This window comes from Canis lupus, chromosome 2 (assembly GCF_048164855.1).
Source record: "Canis lupus baileyi chromosome 2, mCanLup2.hap1, whole genome shotgun sequence".
Lineage (NCBI taxonomy): Eukaryota > Metazoa > Chordata > Mammalia > Carnivora > Canidae > Canis > Canis lupus.
This window is the reverse complement of record NC_132839.1, coordinates 82,001,752-82,025,572: the sequence shown is the minus strand read 5'-3', so window position 1 is coordinate 82,025,572 and position 23,821 is coordinate 82,001,752.

Genomic DNA, 23,821 nt, shown 5'->3' with positions numbered 1-23,821 from the left:
AAAGATACCTGTATATTGCCAGCTACTAGCAATTATTTCTAGAACATAACTGGGCATAGAAGCCCACTTTATCCATAAAAAAATATAAAACTTTTCAGGGAGAGAATGCTAAGTTCTTAAATATTATGTTCAGTCTACATGTAGTGGTGGCTCATTTGATAAACTACCACTTTTTAGATTCTTGATCAATAACATATTTTAAAAGTACAATTTATTGAGCAATTACTATATACAGTGTATCATACTGAGCATCTAATCTACATTGCTTTAATTTATAACAATCCTATAAGGCATATACTATTATTGTCTTCATTGTGCAAAGGAGTGAACTGAGATTTACTAAAGGTTACACAGCCTGTAAAAGAATGCTAACAAGAGAGGAATTTTCTAGACACTAGTTCTCCATTCCCTACCAACCACCACTTTTTAGTGTAAACAAGTGATTCTTTTCAACCTAATATAAATCTCCTTGCCAACACAGCTTCAAAAACAAGTCCTCTGCCTATGACTTTTGCCCCACTGCCAGAATCTTAACCCCCTCCTATAAAGAAATGTTGGGGGTCTTCTTCACTGAGACTGGGGAGCCTTTCTTGTCTCTTTAACTTACCTCCTAGTTCAGACTTATAAAGACTTCCTTACTTCCTTATAACTTCAGCCCTCCCAGGGAATTAACCCGTCTAAGTTTCCAGTATCTGGCACAGAATTGCTCTACTGTCTACCAACTCTGATCCCAAAATTATCAGTTTCACTTCATTATGGCTATATAGTCAAAATGACATCAAGCTCATTACAGAATGTATAGCTTTGAGGTAGACCAGTAAATTGAAAGTATTATTTGTGAAAAAATAATATATATAAATAATATGTATGTAATACATGTGTAACATATATATAATTTATATATGCATATTAAAATTATATGCGATATATATTATTTATATATAATATATTATAAATATGTACAAAAGACAAAGTGCCAGCTGAGAGTCAGCTATTAACACATACTTTACAGTCAGAGATTTGAACAGGCTCAAAATAATGCCATGAAGCTATATGAGATATATGATAAAGTGCTGTAATTTGTAATGTCACTAAGACAAGGTTCAATACCTTGTGTCACTTGTTAATTAACTTACCTCACTTATGGTCCAACTTATGCAAGGCCTGAACTTCCCTGCCTCCTTCTCCCAGACCATAGGCTGTGTTTGTTTGTGAAAGAAACGAAGGGGGAAAAGAGAACACTCCAAACCTAATGATTGCTTGACCAATCGCACACTCTCACAAATGAACAATAAGTCTTTATTTAGTTCTTCTGAAACTCAACTGCAATAAATCTTTCCTGAACTACAGAGAAAATCAGCATGCTTCCCTTTACATAACTTCAAAGAGATCTTCATGACCCATCTTCTGGTGTGAATCCCCAAATATCTTTCACCTTGAATCTCATGTAGGTACTGGAAGTTTAACCACCACCTCAAATCACCCAAAGATCATTGACCCATTTGTCTTGAGTTATGTAGAGCTTCTTGCTAACATTCATAGCCCATTTAGCTCAGTGAGCGAGTGAAAAGAAGTAGAAAAGTAGAAAAGAAGAAGCATTTATTAATACCCATTATAAGCTGTACCTTGTACTGAATTCTCTAACGTACAATATTAACCCAGTTTTATAGTAAAGGAGACAAAATTATAAGAAATTTACTGAAAGTCCCATTGTCACAGTAGCAGTAATGGGGTTTATTTTTTTTAAAGGCTTTATTTTTTTTAATTTTTTTATTTATTTATGATAGTCACACAGAGAGAGAGAGAGAGAGAGAGGCAGAGACACAGGCAGAGGGAGAAGCAGGCCCCATGCACCGGGAGCCCGACGTGGGATTCGATCCCAGGTCTCCAGGATCGCGCCCTGGGCCAAAGGCAGGCGCCAAACTGCTGCGCCACCCAGGGATCCCAGTAATGGCGTTTAAAATCAAGTTTTCTGATTATAAATCTAGAATCCTTATTTCGTCTTCACATCAAAGTACTTGTTTCAAAAAAATTGTCAAAAAAAAAATCTCTAGAATTTCCCTTCAGTCGCTCTGCAAAAAAAATAAATAAATAAATAAATAAATAAAATAAAATAAAATAAAATAAAATAAAATAAAAAATAAAAGCTTGGGTAGGAATCTGCCTTCCAACAGTTTTAAGAAGGCAATACCACCTGTATTAGTCATCTAGTGCTGAAAAAAACACACACACAAACTCAAAAGTGATAAACTTAAAAGTGACTTGAAACAACACACATTTTTTACCCCAGTTTCAGTACTCAAAGGTGAAGGCATGGCTGAGTTGGGTCTTCCTCTTGCTTTTTCAAAACTAGCAAAAGACAGAGGGTCACTTAGTAAAATGGTTCTTACAATCTATGTAACATAATCCAGTATGGATAATCAATAATGGAAGTGCCATCATCCTTGTCATATTCTATTGGTTAGAAGTAAATTACAGGTGTCACCCACACTCAAGGAGTAGGTATCATGAATAAACTTGAGGAGGTAGGGATCTTGGGAACCACCTTGGAGCAAGTCTGTCATACTCCCTGCTGAGTTCTTAGACCTAGTTTCCTTTCATAAAATAGGGATATTAATTATATTAGTTCCCAGGGCTTTATTAACAAAACTTCATAAACTAGGTGGCTTAAATAACAGAACTGGATTGTCTGTTAAATAAATTGTCTGTTAAATAACAGAACTGGATTGTTCTGGAGGCAGAAACCCAATATCAAGATGCTGGCAGGGTTATCCCCTTTGGAGGGTTTTAAGGACCTGTTTCAAGCATCTCCCTTAGCTTCTGATGGGTTGCTGGCAATCTTTGGCATCCCTTAGCTTCTAAGAACATCACCCCAATCACTACCTTCATCTTCACTTAGTGACTTCTTTGTGTACCTGTCTGTCCAAATTTAACTTTTTAATTATGACACCATTATATTGGACTAAGACCCACCCTAATGACTTCATTTTAAATTGATTTTCTCTATAAAGATGCTATCTCCAAATAAGTCACATTCTGAGGTACTGGGCATTAAGACTTTTATAAAAGAATTTTGCAGAATACAATTTAGCTCCTAACATTAATAGTACCTACCCATCTTCAGGGCGGTTGGAAGGGTTACAGATATGTTAGAGCTTAATCCCTGGCCTCTCACATGGTGCTCTCTCAGTAAACATGGAATTATAATTTCATTAATTAATTTTGATTCTCCTATTTTGAGACAAAAACTCCTCTTGTCACAAAGATTAGAAAAGTAATAAAATCATGTTTATTTGCCTTTACTGCCTTCCAAAACTTAGCTTGTATCCATTAACTTAAAGACAACTTCCTTAAGAATTATAGCCTTTTGAAAAAAAAAAAAAGAATTATAGCCTTTTGGACCACATTTTCCTCTTTATGACTGAGCACATCTTTTAACAAAGTCTGTCAATTAATTTCTTTCAGATTCATTAAAGGATACTTATTGAGTGTCTATTATATATCAGGCTATCATTGACTTACTCAAACAACTTATATTTAAAAGTGAAGAAACAGAACAGTTATTTGACTGGCCTACATTCACAAACTAAGATCCAATAATGAATATAACAGCATGCCCTTCAGTATCAAATGTTGAACTGGGGGACAAAGCTGCCCAGCTGGGAATAAGTTGAAAGAACCACCAACCAGCCACTTCCCCATAAAGCTGGCTTAGAAGCAAGTGCTCTTCCACAACTACATCCTCACCCTTTTAGTTATAACATGAGGCTCCAGAAGGGAAAAAAAGTTTGCCTTTTAAAAGAATTAAATGTTCCTGAAGATGGAAGGAAAGGGGGGGATTCCGTCTGTCCCCAAAGCCAAAAGAATCCTTATGAATAAGGGACAAGGATGGATTAATGTTTTAATAGGCTCGGGCCTCAAAAATAAAGAGACTGGGTGGCTCAAACAACAGCAATTTATTTTCTCGCAGTTCTGGAGGCTAGAAGTTCAAGATCAAAGTGAGAGGCTGGTTGGGTTCAGATGAGGGCTCTCTCCCTGTCTTGCTGATGGCAGCTGTTCCATGGTGTGCTCACATGGCCCTTCATCATAGCATGCACATGGATACAAAAGAGCAAGCTCTGGTGTCTGTTCTTATAAGGACACTAATCCTATGAGGGTGCCACACTTATGACATCGTCTAACCCTAATTACTTCCCAGAGGCCCCATTTCCAAGGACCCTCACACTGGGAGTTAGACGTCAACCTACTAATCTTGTGAGAACACAGACATTGAATTCATAGCAGCTAGTTTGGGGGAGTGGGAGCCTTTATTGGGCAGGGACTGAACCTCTCTTGATGGTTTCATTTGGCTTCTTCCTCCCCTCCTCATCTTCCACTACTAGTTATCCACCTCATTAATGAATGGCCCCCTTGTGAAATTCTAGAAAAATGCCACTGGTGTGAGAAAAGGGAAGATGGCTCAAATCTGAGCCTTTTTTGATGTGTTCATTTCATCTGGCTTCAAGGCTTGGTGAAGCAGCAGCATCTGCCACTATCTCCTTAGGCACTCTGCTGATTGCAAATCAGTTGGCCGGTCGACAGCAATCCCTCTATTGGTAGAGAAGTGAGCGTTTGGGCAATGGTAACTTCATATGTGAATTGAGGTTTCCACTTTTAACTTTGAACAGCAAAATACCCCTTATCTCCTCACCACCCATGAGTGTGGAAAGGAGGAAACAATCTTCCTTTGGAAGCACTGCACAGATGACCTTTCTTCCATACAGCCCTCTTATATCAAGAGAAAAATAATTAAGTGGCAAGTGACTCTTTTGCTCTCTCAGCAAGCCTAACAGAGACATGACACCAACAGCTGGTGGTTCATCTGACAGAGTGTGTGGGATACTAAACAGCTTTTGTCCCCAGATGTGGGCCTTAAACCATGCACTTGGCAATTAACACTACTCTGTAATAGGAATTAGTGACAAGCACGCACAACTGGCCTTACATGTCAGCAAGCATCAAAATCACCTGGATGGGCTTCTTAATCCACAGAAATTTGGTCCCTACCCTGACCTTTCTGATTGGGTAGGTTTGAGGTAAACCCTGAGAATTTGCCTTTTTAACAGTTTCCTAGGCAATGCTGCTGTCAGTGATCCTGGGACCACTGTTCGAGAACCACCAGCATATTCCAAACCCAGTGCACAGTACATTCTCCTATAAAATGATGACTTTTCTGTCATGTTGGTTTATTAATATCCACAAAAGTTAAGTTTTAATCGATTATATTTTATACTCCATGAAATTAATGTCTCTTATACTTTCTTTCTATTCCCTTACACAGTAGGTGTTTAAAAATGCATGTAGGTTTACTGACACAACACAGGATTTAAGACTATAACTACAAAAGTTCTGGCATGCATTTCATGCCACTCGCTGTTAAAACTGTATCTTTTATATTATAGCATGCCCCATCTTCACAGGGGAAATATAACAATCCGAATGTTAGGAAATACCTTGACATGTTCTGTATTAGGTCAATTTTGCTTAATTATTTCTAGACCAACAGGCAACACTTTGTTTAAAAAGTATGCTAATTAAATGGATTATTAGACATCTGCTTTTATTTATAGGGTTAAAATGCATTCTAGATTATGTGAGGTTTTTTCCTAATACCCATATTCAGTTTTCTCTTTTTTTTAAGAGAAAAATCTTACTTTAGCTTTCCTGAATTAGTTGCCATTAAGTATTTTTCTCTAAATATTGCTGGTAAATCCTGAACTTAAAGGAAAGGCTATCAGAACTTTAGCTACAGCACTAGTGGCAACAGGGCTCTGTTATCAAGTGTGTTAATTATTTATTCACACCTGGTTCACCACTGATTAACAAAACCTATTAAGGCCTTCCCTTGAAGACCTTGCTGTTGACATGTATTTGCAGCTGTTGTTGATTTTTTTCCAAATTAGCACATTATGTGTTTGGAAAACAGACAAAAAAACAGCTGCAGTGTCTGAATGCATTTATTATGTACCCTTCTGAAAATGCTATTTAGGTTTACTAGTAAATGATGAAGTCAGAGTGAAATGCACTGTTAACTCTGCACTTCTAGTACTTATGGGCCTAGCAGAAACAGAATGCTAAGAGAGGCACATTAAAACTTCAGCTTTCACTTTGGAAACGCATTCCACAAATTTCAGAAGCTGACTGGTCAATAATAGCCTAAAAATTAATATCACTCTAGGAGTTTCCCTTTCAGGTCAGCAAGGTCTGAAAAAGAGGTAAAATTAATTAAAAATACAGATGGGTTTAGATGGACTTAAATGTTTATTAAAATAGTATTACCTTGACTTTCATATGATGCTATGCTGAATGCTTTATTGGTTTTATAGTCCATCATGAAGCCATGTAGCTCCAATATTTTTAAAGATTGAGTTATTAACTGAAAAGTACATTTTTAAAAATATTTAAGATCTTAGTTGTTGCTGCAATACAGTAGTAGCAAGCAACCTATCTTCCCAGAGTAAACTTCTTGGCATTTAGCAAATTTAGAAATCAAATAGTTACATTTCTAATGTGCCAGTACCCGTCTAGACACAGGACAACTTTTGGAAAGTCAAGGGGTTTTCCATCCTCACATATTGTGCAGATTCATGCCTCTCCTATGAAAAGCAAATTGAACAAGAAGAAAATTGGTCTGAGTGTTGAATTAAATTTCCAGTTGCATCCGCCCGCTTTCTAACCCTATACTCCAAAATCACAGAAAGCTGATTCTTCTTGCTGATATTTTCCCTATCATAACTCTCATTTTCCAGTACAGAAGCTACTGCCCATAAGACTGCCTGTATAATAGGTAGAAATTCTGTTATCGTTGCAAGCTTGACAATACAACTTTCTTCCAGTCCCTAATTCCATGAAGTCGTACAAAGGCTTTTCGAAATTTAAGACTGAAAATATACACATTCATCTTTATCAGAGACAGGTGTTGTCTAATTAGCATTCTCTGTTTACTTCATTGTTCTTGTCGCAGATATGCTTACAAATCAGACACACACATCGAAGTTATTAATTATCCTGAAAAATGCTAAATTGTTTTAAGATACCAGTAATATATTGTAAGTCCACAGTCTTTTGTTCACACTGTTTCCCTAATCTAAAATAAACTCAGCATGGTTTTAAACATACATGACATTTGGCTGTGTCAACTAAGTCATCGAATGTAAGCAGGTTCAACAGATGCTGACTGTTTTAAGCCAAAGAAGAATTGATTATTAGTTCAGAGACACTGGGAGACTGGAAAACGAGACTGAGACCACACCACCACCATCACCACCACAAAGGAATTTACTTCATCTTTGTCTAATTTGAGCATATGAAAAATTCTAGATAAGAACACTTGATAGACAGAGGCACTCCAGTTGGCATGGAAATAATCTGCGCTTTGGGAATTAGGATGTTTCTTCTTGCCAGAAAACACACAATTAAAAATTCCCCGAACATTAAGAATAAAGGTTGAATATTTGTGGTCAAAAGAATGACAAATGCACTCACATTTTCAAGACCCAGCTTAAGCCTCAATTCCTATCTAAAATCTTTCCTACATGTTTCAACTTATATTCTTCCTCTTAAAACTAACCTCGGGTTCTTTGAGTCAGTATCATTCAGTTTACCATCTACATGTATTAAGTCCCTCTTACATTTTTTTTGACATTTTATAGGTTTGCTTTTCAACATCATTAGTTCCTTGAGGACAAAACACCTGTTTTATTTATTTTTTTAATATTTAATCACAACATACCTCATACACCAAACAGAGATAGTAGGCTGATTGATGACTGGATCAAAATTGGGCCCACCCTCTCTCCTAACTCTGGAAAACAAGGGGTAGTGGAAGGGGAGGTGCATGGAGGGATGGGGTGACTGGGTGATGGGCACTAAGGGGGACACTTGACGAGATGAGCACTGGGTGTTATACTATATGTTGGCAAATTGAACTCCAATAAAAAAATATACATATAAAAAATTGGGCCCAAATGAATATCATCATCCAAGACATCAATGAAACAATATCCAAAGAAAATGGTTTTAAATGATACTATTACAGCAAAATACTTATTTAAGGAAAATTCCCAAAAAAAGTCCTTTACAATGATTACTATTTTCATGTCAGACACTAAGTATACAATATTTAAAAAAAATATTTATTTATTCATGAGAGACACAGAGAGATAGAGAGGCAGAGACACATGCAGAAGGAGAAGCAGGCTCCGTGCAGGTAGCTCAATGCGGGACTCGATCCTAGGACTCCAGGATCATGCCCTGGGCCAAAGGCAGGTGCTAAACCACTGAGCCACCCAGGCGTCCCATTATACAATAAATTAATGTATATTCTATTCCCATATTCTTTATTAAATTCTCCGAAATGATGTTAGGCAGCTTCTGAAATGGTTCCCAGTGATCTTTCTCCCTCCTGATATTAATGCTCTTGTGTAATCCTCTTCTCTTGGCTTGGTTTTAATTAATAGAATATGACAAAAGAGGTGGAATGTCATCTCAGAAATTGGGTTAAGAAGAGCTGTGGTTCCTGTCCTGTTCTCTCTTTCTGCGTGCGTGTGTGTGTGTGTGTGTGTGTGTGTGTATCTTTTAGTATTTCATTTTTCTCACTTGCTAGCTTTCTTTCATGAAGCAAGCTGACATATTTTGAGGCACCCTATGGAGAAATCCAAATGAGAAGGAACTAAGGGCAGCCTATCAACAACGGACAGCAAAGAATTGAGACCATCATCCAACAGTTGACTGTGTACTGAATCCTAGCATCTCCCATGAGTGTGGAAGTATATATTTTCTTAGCCAAGCCTTGTAATGAGTACTGCCCAGCCAACCCCTTGATTTACAGCCTGTGAGATACTTTGAGGCAGAGAACCCAAGTTTTCCTGATCGGAAGACTCAAAGAAACTGCGGTATAGGTATAAGTCATTGTAGGCCTCTAAATTTCTGGTATTGTTACATACCAATAGGTAATTAGTAGATACAAATAGCAGCATTTGATCCATTTGTAATACTTTATAGCTTTATTGAAGTATAATTGGATAATGTAAACTGCATATATAAAATATCCAATTTGACAAATTTTGTTATATGTGTATATCTCTAAAATCTTCACCAAAATCAAAATAACTGAACATAATAATCAACTCCAAAAGTTTCCTTGTGTACTTTCATAATCCCCACATCCTGTCCTGCCACCCCTCTGCCTGTCCACAGACAACCACTGATTGCTTTGTCACCATAGATTAGTTTTAATTTTTAGAAATTTTCTAAAAATGGAACAACATAGTATGTTCTATTTTATAATCTTGTCTCTTTACTCGGTATAATTATTCAGAGATTCAAGTTATTACCTGCAATAAGATATCATTACTTTTTACTGCTGAATAGTATTACATTGCATAGATAAAGCATAATCTATTTCTCTATTCAAAAGTTGATAGGCGGGATCCCTGGGTGGCTCAGCGGTTTACCACCTGCCTTCGGCTCAGGGCCTGATCCTGGAGACCCAGGATCGAGTCCTGCATTGGGCTCCCTGCATGGAGCCTGCTTCTCCCTCTGCCTGGGTCTCTGCCTCTCTCTCTCTCTCTATCTCTCTCTCTCATGAGTAAATAAAATCTTTTTAAAAAGAAAAAAACAAAAGTTGTTAGGCACTTGTGTTGTTGGCAGTATTCAGATACTACATATAAATCTGCTAAAATGTATTTACACAATTGCTTTTACAGATATACATTATAATCTCCCTTGAATAAAAACCTAGGAGTATTCCTAGAAACAGAATCTACCAAAACAAAAGCAGGAAGAAATAGAAAATTTGAACATAAATCAATTATCAGCAATGAAATTGAATCAATAATCAAAAAATTCCCCAAAGCAAAAATATAAAACCAGAAGTTTTCACAGGTGAATTCCACCAAACATTTAAAGAAGAGTTAATATCTATTCCTCTCGAACTATTAAAAAAATACAAGAGGAAAGAAAACTTCTAAATTCACTGTATGAGGCCAGTATCATCCTGGTACCAAATCCAGATAAAGGCATCACAATAAAAAAGAGAATTACAGAACCCGTATCTCTGATGAATATAGATGCAAAAATCCTCAACAAAATATTAGCAAACTGAATCCAACAATATATTAAAAAAGATCATTCACCACAGTCAAATGGGATTTATTCCCAGGATGCAAGGCTGATTCAATATTTGCAAATCCGTCAACATGGTACATCAATAAAAGGATAAAAACCATATGATCATCGATAGATGCAGGAAAAAGCATTTGACAAAGTACAACATCCATTCATGATAAAAACCCTAAACAAGTAAGTGTGGAGAGAACAGATCTCAACATAATAAAGGCCATATATGAAAAACCCTCAGCTAACATCATCATCAATGGGGAAAAAACTGAGAGGTTTTTCCCCTAAGATCAGGAAAAAGACAAGGATGTCCACTCTCACCACTTTCATTCAACATAGTACTAGAAATCTAATCACAAGAATTAGACAAAAATAAATAAATAAATAAAAGGCATCCAGATTGGTAAGGAAGAAATAAAACTCACTCTTTGTAGAGGACATGATATATATAGAAAACCATAAAGACTTCACCAAAAAATTATTAGAACTGATGAAGTCAAGTCACAGGATACAAAATCAATGTATAGAAACCCACTGCATTCCTGTACACTAATAACGAAGCATCAGGAAGTGAAATTAAGAAAACAATAGCATTTACAATTGCAGCAAAAATAGTAAAATATTGGGCAGCCTGGGTGGCTCAGAGGTTTATGCTGCCTTCAGCCCAGGCCAGGATCCTGGAGACCTGGGATTGAGTCGCATGTCAGACTCCTTGCATGGAGCCTGCTTCTCTCTCTGCCTCTCTCTCCTCTCTCTCTCTCTCTCTCTCTCACTGTGTCTCTCATGAATAAATTAATAAAATCTTTAAAAAAAATAAAATATCTGGCAATAAACTTAACCAAAGAAGGGAAAGACCTGTACTCTGAAAATGTTAAAACACTGCTGAAAGAAATTCAAGATGATGCAAAGAAATGGAAAGACATACTATGCTCATGGGTTGAAACAATAAATATTGTTAAAATGTCAATACCACTCAAAGCAATCTACAGGTTTAATGCGATCTCTATCAAAATACTAACAGTATTTTTTATAGAACTAGAATGATCTTAAAATTTGTATGGAATCGCAGAAGACCGTGATTAGCCAAAGTCATCTTGAAAAAGAAAGATGTATCTGGAGGTATCATAATTTTGAACTTCAAGTTATATTAGAAAGTGATAGTAATTAAAACTGTGTAGTAGTTCTGTTTTTAGAAAAATTCTCTGTATGAGGCTAGCCAGGCTAGCTAGTGGAACCCATGGACTGGCGCAGAGTCACTTTTCAGCAAGCCAGTGTCTAATAGTTCTAGAAGCAATGCCAGGGGAATCCAAAAATGTCCATAAAATATTATTACACAATTTTTGTAAATCAGGGTCATTTGAAATGCAATGAAACAAAGAATTTTTGGTGAGTATATGCATAAGCATCCCTTGAGGACCTTGGTTGAATCTCAAATAACTGAATTAGGTGATTCTGACACTTATCAGGAAAAATCACCAACTTTAATAATACTCAAGGTGGTTTATACATGTAAATCATTACTTCTTAAATGTTTGAAGAGAACAGATTTTTATCTCTTTTTTTAAAGAAAGGGACACCTTCGCATAAGATGTCTATTTTTTCAAATGTTTAAGCAATATTTTTAGTTCCTAAAAATAAAGATAATTCAAATGAATATTAAAATGAGTAGTATATGCTCAAGTCTAATTTTATCCACCACACACACACACACACACACACACACACACAGCTACACTATGTTAAGCAAATATATGAAGTGATTATTCTCAATACACAAAAATTAAAAACACTTGTTTAGACCAGGGCCATTTAAAAAAAAAAAAAAGATTTTATTTATTTATTCACGAGACACACACACACACACACACACACACACACACACACACAGAAAAGCAGAGGGAGAAGCAGGCTCCATGTAGGGAGCCCGATGCGGACTCGATTCTGGGTCCCCAGGATCAGGCCCTGGGCTGAAGTCAGCACTAAACCACTGAACCACCCAGGCTGCCCAGACCAGGGCTGTTTTAATTATAACCTCATCTAACCAATTGAAATTTAATTCAATTTCAAAAATTTTAACTAAATACCTGCCAAATTTTCAAGCATATCCTTTTTATATTTAAGAGAAAGGATACTTGTGCATCATATTTTTTAAAGTTTATTGAGGACTGACCTATTATTTTCTACTGATTCTTAAGAAAAAAATCAGAATAATTATTTTAATTCTAATTTATTGCTCTACATACTAAGATCAGAACAACTGTGTTTTGATTTCTTTTGTTAGTTTTAATTTTAGTTTGTAAAATGTGAACTGAATACTTATTTTTAAAGAGCACATTTTCATTCTATTTTCAAATAAACAAATATGTCACTGAATTTGATTGTATATTTATATATATTAAGGCTGTCATTTTGACTTCAAGTCTCCAACTCAAATCTCAACTCTTTTGTGAAAAAAAAAAAGAAGTTTCCATCTAAAAATCATAAATCTACCCACAGCAAAACAATAAAGAGAAAAGGCACTTTGATTTTTTTAAGCAAAAAATGTCAACTCTATATATAGGAAAACTTAATTGGTTGCAAATATTGAGTCAGATTCTCCAACATTCAGCAGAGTCTGATTGCAGATAATTTTAAGTCTCTGTTAACTCCTTCATGTAGGATTTCCTTCTTATATAAATTATTTGAAAAATAATAAATGTCACATTTTTGGTTGTTGGAAAGTGTTAATCTTTTATCAATAAACAAGCCAGTATTTAATGTTTCTAGTAACACCACAGTGGTTTTATTATTTAAGCTCCTTTGCAATTAAAAAAAAATTATGGATTTGCAGCATTTAATTCAGAATCATGAACCCTGTATATTTAAAAAATAGCAACTGATGAAAATGATGATGATAATGATAATAATGATGATGTGTTCATGATTTTAGTCTCTCCTTCATGCACATTTTTGAGAAATTCTTAGCATATAATGTGTTGCTTTTTCTTTTAATAAGAGGCTTTTGCTATTTCCAAGATTCACATAGGCTTTGGATCATCTACATACCCAATTCCGCATTTGTATTCCAAACTCAAGTTTCTAAATCTATATAGTAGAATTTTGCATTATTATTCCCCTATTTTAAATTCTTATCCTTAAGATGTTATTGTAAAATAAGCATTTGATTATTTTATATCACAAGTACATAGGGTTTTCTAAGCAATTGTGAATTATTCAGATAATTTCTATTTGAGAAAAGCCAATCTGCTCTTTCTTGAAAGACAACACACCCTTTACAACAGTAAAACATTTCCCTATGGGATTTAATGACTTTTTTTTTAATTATGTATTTATTTTGGAGAGAGAAGCAGAGAAGGAGAGCAAGCTGGGGGAGGGCTAGAAGGAGAAGGAAAGAGAAAATCTTAAGCAGGCTCCCCACTCAGCACAGAGACAGACACAGGGCTTCATCTCAGGACCCTGAGATCATGACCTAAGCCAAAATCGAGAGTTTGACAATTAACTAAGTCACCCAGGTGCCCCAGGATTTAATAACATTTTTATGAGATTTTTATAACTCTATAATGTCCTACTAAGAAAATCTCAGTTCCAAAGACAGAAGTGAGGAGCACAGGCTGCCTCAAATACTGTCTGTTCCACATCCATATGTGATACATATATGTGACATTGAGTTACTTAGCTATCCTCTGTTTCAGTTTCTTTATGTAGAAAGCAGAAATAATAGGGCTATTTTGAGGATTAAATTGATGAATATGTAGAAAGCAGTTAGAAAAATATCTAGCAAATGTCTGGTGCTAAGTGTAGGTTTATATCTTGCTTTACATTTTTTTCACCATCATTTTGTCTGAGTTTCTCACGTTGACTTACAGTATGATATTTTCAAGGAACATATGTCATGATATTAAATAACATAGAGAAGGAAGAAGAATGTTATACTATGTATCATACACTATGTATACTCCAGCTCTGCCTTTAAAATTTAGTAGGTCCACATTGAAAATGAAAAATTTGACCAACATACTTTCTTATTCTTTATTTAATGTCATTCATCCACATATTTCTGAATATTAGATGAATCAATAAATGATTCTTCTTGAGTTGAAACACTAATCAAAAAAAAAAAAAAGAAACACTAATCATACAATACTACCAGGAACTCAACAAATATCAATGAAACACTAGTCATGTGACAATCATTGTGTTAGGCTGGTACATGGAAATTATCTTAACGACTTTTTAAATTTGCCCATCAAAATCTGCATGCATGGAAAAAATTAGGAGTGGGCATACGGTGCTAGTAGGGATGCTTTGTCAGTAGAGGAATGGCTGAAGAGTCAAGAAAAGCCGTACAGAAGAATACATATTAAAGGATATCTAGTAACAGGCAGATATCTCATTCCCAATATTCAGTCAATAAAACCAATTTATTTTTCCCTTGAATTGTACCTTGTATGTGTCCTCTCCTAATCTTTTCTATTCTCCCTCCCTTGTCCCCCAATTACAAATCCATGCTGTTAATGCTTACAATCAGTTAAAACATCCTTAGCTGGTTTTTCTGATTTTAGCCTCAGCTACATTCAATTAACCATCCTATGAACCATTTAACACCAATCTATATTTTCTCAAATGCTACAATCATCACACCCCTCCCCCAAATCACACCCTTGCATTTAGTAAATCAAGTCTAAACTGTTTGGCTTCATTTAAAAAATCCATTGCAATCAAATCTTACATGGGTTTCCAAATATATTTCTCCTTCTATAAGCCAATATAGACTTTCCATTAAAGTTGAGATCAGTTCCTCATGACCAAGAAGGCAATTTGTGACAAATCTGGCATGGCCTATTTAATGTTGTTTGTCTCTGAATACTCTTCCTGTACCATCAACCTGTCCATACGCAGTCACTTATTGTGCATCCAATTCAAGTGCCGTTTCCTGCTTAAAACTCCTTAATGTCATTTTCCCTCACTGGCTTTCTCTAGATATTTTTAACCACTGCAGAAAATTTAGGATGTTGCTGTGTGTGTCATATGTCTGCTTTCTTGCTGTGTTTTTTTTTCTTTAGATTTTATTTATTTATTCAAGAGACACAGAGAGAGAGAGAGGCAGAGACACAGGCAAAGGGAGAAGCAGACTCCCTGCAGGGAGCCTGATGTGGGACTGGATCCTGGAACTCCAGGATCATGCCCTGGGCAGAAGGCAGACGCTCAACTGTGGAGCCACCCAGGCGTCCCTCTTGGTGTTGTTAATAGGATTTATAATTAACAAATTCAAGGTAGTAGAGACTTTGTCATCCTGGGTCACTGAACATCAATTTGAAGTATAGTCTTTTATCTTCTTGCATCAGATATGTAGTATGAATGAGGAAGGAATGGAAGTAGTTTTTGATCATGTTGCTCTCGGAACTCCTTTGTTCTTTTAACAACTGAGGAGAACTCCAAGAAATTTGTTTATGTATGTTTTACCTATCAATAATTATTATATTTCAAGTTAAAACAGAAATTTATTAAATTTTAAACATTTAATTTGTAATGCACTTAAAATAACATACTTTATGTAAAATAAATGTTTCAAAAATAAAATTAATGAGAAGAGTTGCATCTATTTGTTTTTTTACAAGTTCTTTATAATTGAAGATATAGAACAAAACTGATTTTTCTTATCAGTTTCTAGATTCAATTGTTCAGCCATGCTGTTTTTTTTTTTAAGATTTTATTTATTTATTCATGAGAGACAGAGAGACAGAGAGAACCAGAGACATAGGCAGAGGCAGAAGCAGGCTCCCTGCATGGAGCCTGAGGTGGGACTTGATCCGGGGTCTCCAGGAACAGGCCCTGGGCTGAAGGCGGCGCTAACAGCTGAGCCACCCAGGGTGCCCAAGCTGTTTTAATAAAAGTGTAAAAAGGAAATCTACCCTTGTACATGTAGTTGGAAAAGAGAGCAGTGTTCCAAGGCTTTTCAGATAAGTATTAATCTTATTATTTGATATTAGAGCAAAATACTCAATAAGTTATAGTTTCTCAAAGGTTAGTTGCAGTAGGAAATCTAAAGCCATATTATGTTAAAATTTTTTATCTGTCTTGCACTTGAATGGATCATTTACTGAGACACAATTTTATAATATCATGCATTGGTCACCTGAAAAAATGGGTTTACTGAGTTATTCAGGTCTTTCAGTTTGTGACTTTTTTATTCAATATTTTAAAAATAACAATTGTTCATATCACCACTAACCTTACCTGCAAAATCATTAGGTATTGGGGAGCTTTCAAGCTCACTATGGAAGGTATGATTTCCAGAATTCTTTCATTTAAAATCTTGAACTATATCATTGGTCATAAAAGCTGTAAGTTTTTTCCCATGCATTGAAAGTCTCACTTCATTAATTTATTTTAGAAAATGTCTTCCTAATACTCAATTTTAAGCAAGCATATTTTTTTTTTCTGCCAGTAATTCACTCAAGTAAAAAATGGTGCTCCATGAAAAATGTGCTTAATTCAGCTTACAACTCAAACAATTGCACAAGTGCTTTTCCTGGAAACAACTGTCATACTTCTGTGTGCAGTGGAAATGTTTCATGCATCCTTTCCATTGTGTCATACAGTATATTAAAAAGACATGTACTTAATGGTCAAAATTTAATCAATTGATCATTTTACTGCTAAATCAAGGACATTTTTAAGTGAAACTGTCCATTTTTCCCCCTCTTACCAGCAAAGAGTAGTGAAAAATATAACGTTTACCAGTAACTCAGTTTGATGCTAAATGTCTTTATCCACAATGTTGCATCATCAGTGCAAATGTCGATAAGGTTAAAAGGCAATATCATTTTATCTTTATTTTGGAACTAGTTTGGTCCTTACCAATACACTGAAAAGATCTCAGGTAATCCTAGGTGTCCATAGACTATACTTTGAGTATCACTATTTCATTATATTAAGCCATGAGTTTAGAGGTTGCATGTTACTGCAGCATAACCTGTATATCCTGGTTAATGTAAATAAATAGAAGCTTTACAGACAAGAGAAGTATTTTCAGTTAAAAGGTAATGCTTGAAAAGGCAATATTGAAGGAAAATTCATGGCATGCATGGGCAAAAATGTATAGCTGTGAGAATGTTCAGAGTACATGAAAATGTGGGTTAGATTAAAAAGATTACTATTGAAAGATAGGATAGAAACAGATTTCAAAGTATCGAATTTAATAACAAGGAGTTTGTACTTTATTCTATAGGTTAAAAGTAAATAAATATGAAACCTGGAGTGGAATAATACAGATTTCTATTTTATATAATTCATGATCATGAAGGGGGGCAGACAATTCAGAAAGTAGCAATGGAAATTGAAAGAGTGGGAAAGTGAGAGTTATTATGAATGTAAAATAAGCGGATTAGTTGAAAAATTGAATATAAAATGTGAGCGAGGAGAGACTGGTATTATAGATGACAAAGCTGCCTTTATTTTAGGCAAATTAACATAGTAAAAAAAGTGTAGGGTTTTATATGTGATCGAAGTTAAGATGTTATCCATTTAAGATAGTTATAGCTACAAAAATTTTTATGCATGTACTATTCTAAGTACGAAGAAAAAGCCTATAGTAGAGAAAAAAGATAAAGGATAATTAATGTGTATCACTAAAAATAAGTATCAAATCACAAAGGAAAACAGCAAGAGAGGAAGAGAAAAACAAAAAACTGTAAGACAGAACACAATTAGTGAAATGGCAATAGTAAGTCCTTACCTACCAATAATTACTTTACATGTATATACACTAAATTCAACAATCAAAAGATAATAGCATGATGGAATGGATTAAAGTAGATCATATCCAACTGTATGTTGTCTACAAGAGAGTCACTTTAGATTTAAGAACACACAGTCTTCAAGTGAAGAGTGGGGAAAAAGTTCATCCTTGGAAATAGTATCCCCAAACCCCAAGGATTCCTTTAAAATTTTTTATTTACTTATTAATGAGAGACACAGAGAAGGAGAGAGGCAGAGACACAGGCAGAGGGAGAAGCAGGCTCCATGCAGGGAGCCTGATGTAGGACTGGATCCCCAGACTCCAGGATCATTCCCTGGGCCAAAGGCAGGCGCTAAACCACTGAGCCACCCAGGGATCCCCAAGGATTCCTATATTTATATGAGAAAAAATAGGGCTTAAGTCAAAACCTGTCATAAAAGACAAAGGATATCACTACAAAATCATTAAAGAATAAATTCAGGGATGCTTGGGTGGCTCAATGGTTGAGTGTCTGCCTTTGGCTGGGGTCTTGATTCCTGGAGTCCTGGAATGGAGTCCTGCATGGGGCTCCCCTCAGGGAGCCTGGTTCTCCCTCTGCCTGTGTCTCTGCCTCTCTTGTGTGTATCTCATAAATAAATAAATAAATAAATAAATAAATAAATAAATAAATAAATAAAACCTTTTTAAAAAGGAATAAATTCGACAAGAAGATATAATAATTATATATGTGTATATATCCAAAACCAGAGCTCCTAAATATATAAGCAAATTATTGACAGATCTGAGGGAGAAATAGATAATACAATAATAGTAGGAGACTTCAATACCCCAGTGTCAATAATGAACAGATCATCCAGACAGAAAATCAATTAAAAAAAAAACACTTGAACAGCATTATAGACAAACTAAACTTAAAAGCCATATATAGAACATTTCACCCCAAAGCTGCAGGAAACACATTCCTCTCTAGTGCAAATGGAACATTCTCCAGGATAACTCATATGTTAGTTTAGCAAAAAAAATCTTAAATCATTAAGAATATTTGAAGTTATTCTCAGCATCTTTTCTAGCCACATGTATTAAAAACAAAAACAACAACAATAAAAAATGAAAAGCTTCACAAATATCCACAAATTAAACAATACACTCTTGGACAACCATTGCTTTGAAAAAGAAATCAAAAGGAAGATTAGAAATTACTTAAGAAAATTAAAACACAGCATACCAAAACTTATGGAATACAGTAAAATCAGTACTAAGAGGGTAATTTATGACAACAAACACGTATATTAAAAAGAAAAATCTCGGGACGCCTGGGTGGCTCAGCAGTTGAGCCTCTGCCTTCAGCCCAGGGTGTGATCCTGAAGTTCCAGGATCGAGTCCCACATCAGGCTCCCTGCAAGGAGTCTGCTTCTCCCTCTGCCTGTGTCTCTGACTCATTCTCTCTCTGTTTCTCATGAATAAATAAATAAAATCTTAAAAAAAAGAAAAAATCTCAAATATATTACTTAACTTTATAACTCAAAGAACTATAAAAAGGACTAACAAATTTAGCAGGAGAAAAAAAATAAGATTAGAGCAGAAATACATAAATTAGTATATAAAAACATTAGAAAAAATTGAAAAAAAAACTAAGAGACTTTTTTTCAATAAACAAATTCAACAAACTCTTAACCATACTAACCAAGAAAATTCTTGGTTAGACAGAGAGAGAGAGAGAGAGAGAAGACTCAAATAAAATTAGAAATGAAAGAAGACATATTACAATGAATGCTACAGAAATAAAAAAGATCATAAGGAAATATTATTAACAATTATATACCAAAATATTAGACAACTTATGAAGTGGATAAATTCCTAGAAATACACAACATAGCAAGACTGAATCAAGAAGAAACAGAAAGCCTGAACAGAGCAATAATAAATAAGGAATCAGTAAGCAAAAATCTCCCAACAAAGAAAAGTCCAGGACCATTTATGACTTCATAAGTAAATTCAAACAAGTATTTTTAAAAAAACAATCTTTTTTATACTCTTCCAGAAATAGAGGAGGAAACCTTCCCAAACTCACTTCATAAAACCAGCATTATTCTTATACCAAAGCCAAAGATGACACAAGAAAACCATAGGCAAATATCCCCAATGAACATGGATACAAAAATTCTAAACAAAATCTTAGCAAACTGAATTCAGCATAATTCTGTGGGAGGGCTTGTTCTGATTCTCTCTAAATTTTTTTTTAGATAATGAGTAGAGATAACAGTTTCTTCCCCTCCTTCCTATCTGATGAACAGATGGACCCATGATGTTTGTTAAATGTTAAACCCTTTTCCTCATCACGGTGACCTATGCACTTCCCTTCACTCTATAAAATCTGTGGATTGAGATCCAGACTTGGCAGAAAATTGCTGACCAGTGCCTGGATCATCATCCACCCAACCCCCATCCCCACCCCTCATCAAGAACTTACTCTGAACAAAACTCTGTGTAAACAGTATGCAGTGGATTGCTTTGCTTTTTGGTCTCAAAATGCCTTGTCAGGTTGGAAGATATATTACTATCCCTCCTCCCCTTCTAATAGGACTCCACAAAGAAGCAATAGTAATAAATAAATTTGATGAAGTTGTGGGCTGTGAAAATCAACATTCAAAAATAAGTTGTAAATTGAACACCAATAAAAATAAATGTATAAAAAACAAAAACAAAAATAAGTTGTACTTTTATATACCAACAAACTAATACCTAAAAAAGACAGTAAGGAAACAATTCCGTTTACAATATCATCAAAAAGAATAAAATACTTAGGAACAAACTTAACCAAGGAAGTAAATGATTTGTACACTGAAAACCATAAAGCACTGAAGAAAGAATTAAAGCAGAGACAAATAAGTGGAAAGACATTCCGTGTTCAAGAGTTTGATAAAAGGTATATGTTGTTAAAACGTCCCTACCACCCAAAGCCATCTATAGATTTAATGCAATTCTTGTCAAAATCACAATGGCATTTTTCACATAAGTAGAAAAAAAATTCTAAAATATATATAGAACCTGAATAGCCAAAGCAATTTTGAGCAAGAGGAACCAAGCTGGAGGTATCCCACTTCTTGATTTCAAGCTGTATTACTAAGTTATAGTAAACACCAAATTGTGCGGTGTTGGCATAAAAGCGGACAGACTGATGGAACAGAAATAAACCGATGCATATATGGTCAAATAATCTTTGACAAGGTGCCAAGATACACAATGAGGAAAGGATCATCTCTTCAATGAATGACAATCATATATCAGTAAAGTGGTTTAAAGAAAGAGAGAGAGATGGGCCACCTGGGTGGCTCAGTGGTTGAGCATCTGCCTTTGGCTCAGGTTGTGACCCTGGGGTCCTGGGATCAAGTCCTGTATCAGGCTCCCCGCAGGGAGCTTGTTTCTCCCTCTGCCTATGTCTCTGCCTCTCTCTATGTGTCTCTCATGAATAAATAAATAAAAACTTTAAGGAGACAAAGAAATAGAGCAGTCAGAGTGGCTCTTGTGGATAAGATGACATTTAAGCAAAGGCTTATCAAAGGGTAAAAAATTAGCCTTCTCGATATCTGGGGAAAGTGCATCTCAGAGAGAGGGAACAGCCAGCCCCAAATCCCTGCATTAGAATAACACGAGACATGTTAGAAAAAGCAAGGAGGCCCACAGCAGTATCAGGGCATATTAGGTGGGAGCAGGGCAGGGAGAGAGCCAGAGAAGTAAAAACCGTTGAGATCATGTAGGCCTTTTCTAGGCTTGTGTAAGAACTTTGCCTTTTCCTCTGAATAAAAATGTGGGAGGTATAGGATAATGCAACAATCTCTGCCTAGTGGTGAGCATAGTATGGACAGTCAATAAATTGTTATTGATCGATTACATAGATATTCCACTTATCTATGCGAAGATTTTAATGCCTTTTTTTTTTTTTGGCAGTTCTAGAACAAGCCCTAGGCAAAATGTTCATCCCTGAGAAGTGTGAAGTATTATTTTGTGGCCTCTTATTGTACGGGAAATATGGGTTCTTATTCCATAATTCTAGTTACTTCAAATAGGCTTCCAGTACTATTCACTAACTTCCCGAATCCTCTCAAAGCTGTTATTTATGTTCCCTGCAACTCAATAACCATTTGCTTATAATACAAAATGTGATAGGAGAAGACATGAGTATTTTAAAGAATACTGTCCAAAGATCCATACTTGCTTATATATGCTATGAATGAAATAGAGAAAAATGAGTTCACTGCTATGAGAAAAAAAGTTCTGCAACAAATACGCTTGAAGGAGAACTTTCTCTTAGGTGTTACATCCCCTGTACAAACATCATGCACTATAAATTTTGCATGGCCTTGGCTTATCCTCCTCCTCGGTGGGGCTGCTAGTAGTGAAAGAAGTCGTAACTATCTTTAGGAGTCTTTGTAAATCAGGTTGCATTTCTCTAGACTTTGAATCCATCTGATCTTTTCACATCACATCATTTTCATTACGCCACCTTTCATGTAATAATTAATTTCTTCCTCTCCTTCATTCACAAACACAATCAACCTCCAAATGTACTGATTCTTTTCCAGAAAAACTTAAGCACTGACCTCCTCTCTATTCTTGCTATAATGACCATTGTACAGCCGTAAAAGTGGCTTTGAATATTTCTCCCATTGCAATCCACCTCGCACACCTTTACCAGGGCTCCCCAGAAAAAAACAGAACTCATAGGATATACATAGATATAGGAGGAGATTTGTCATAGGAGTTCGCTTACACAGTTATGAAGGCCAAGAGTCCAAAGGACTAGGTCTTCAGTCTGAGTCCAGAGGACTAAATATCTTGGGGCCAGTGGTATAGGTCATGGTTGAATCTGAAAGCCTGATGTCCAAAGGCAGTAAAAGATAGGTGTCTCAGCATACGCAGAGAGAATGAATTTGTCCTCCCTCTGCCTTTTTTTTTTTCTATTTGGTTCTCAACAGATTAGACAATGCCTACTTGCATCAGCGAAGGTGATCTTTACTCAGTCTACCAAGTGAGATAGATCTGGAAGAGATTAATTAAGTGCTAATTAATCTCTTCCAGAGATACCCTCACAGACACACCCAGAAATAATATTTTACCAGCTATCTGAGCATCCTTTAGTCCAGTCAAGTTTGCACATGAAAGTAACCATCACAGATTTCTAGAAAAAGCTGACTGGCCATAAGGGCTTAAGGGGGAAGATCCACTGCTGCCTGATGCTACCTTGATGACTTCCCAAAAGGGCAGAATGTATGAGTGCAATGATAATTTACCTTTTCTACAGACATCTAAGAGATTTCACTTGTTTGAGAACTAATGATTTTTCCTTTGACTCTTCCATTTGTTAGTCAAGAATCCTCTATTATATTATCATTTATTCCCCTTTTATCTGGCAAGTTTTTGATAATCCTTGGGTTTTTCTCCTTTTGTTTCTCCCCTGACTGTCCACCTAGCCTTTCACTAGCCCCCTTCTCTTTGCCCAGAATTTTCTTGCTTCAACTGCTGTTTGACAAAGTACACGATGAAACGGGCTAGGAATGATTCAACGGAGCATCAGCAACTTCTGCAACCAACATTGCCACTTGAATCTGCAACATCTAAAGTCATAACACATTGGGCCCTGTCTCGCCACACACTCCCAGGCACATGATTACATGATCACTTTATTCTGCTTATGAAATGGGGGCAAGTCCTTTGACAAAGTGCAAAAAAAAAAAAAATGCTGTAGTGTTTACATGTTCTCTAGTGACTGTTAAAGTTGATTCAGTGGGAAAAATTGCTTCTTAAGCCAATAAGCTGAAAAAATTAATTTCAACTAGGTATTTTTGTCCCATAAATTAATATTTATTATAATTAATATTTATTAAGAAGTTATCATTCACTAGGCCTAGATCTAACGGCTTT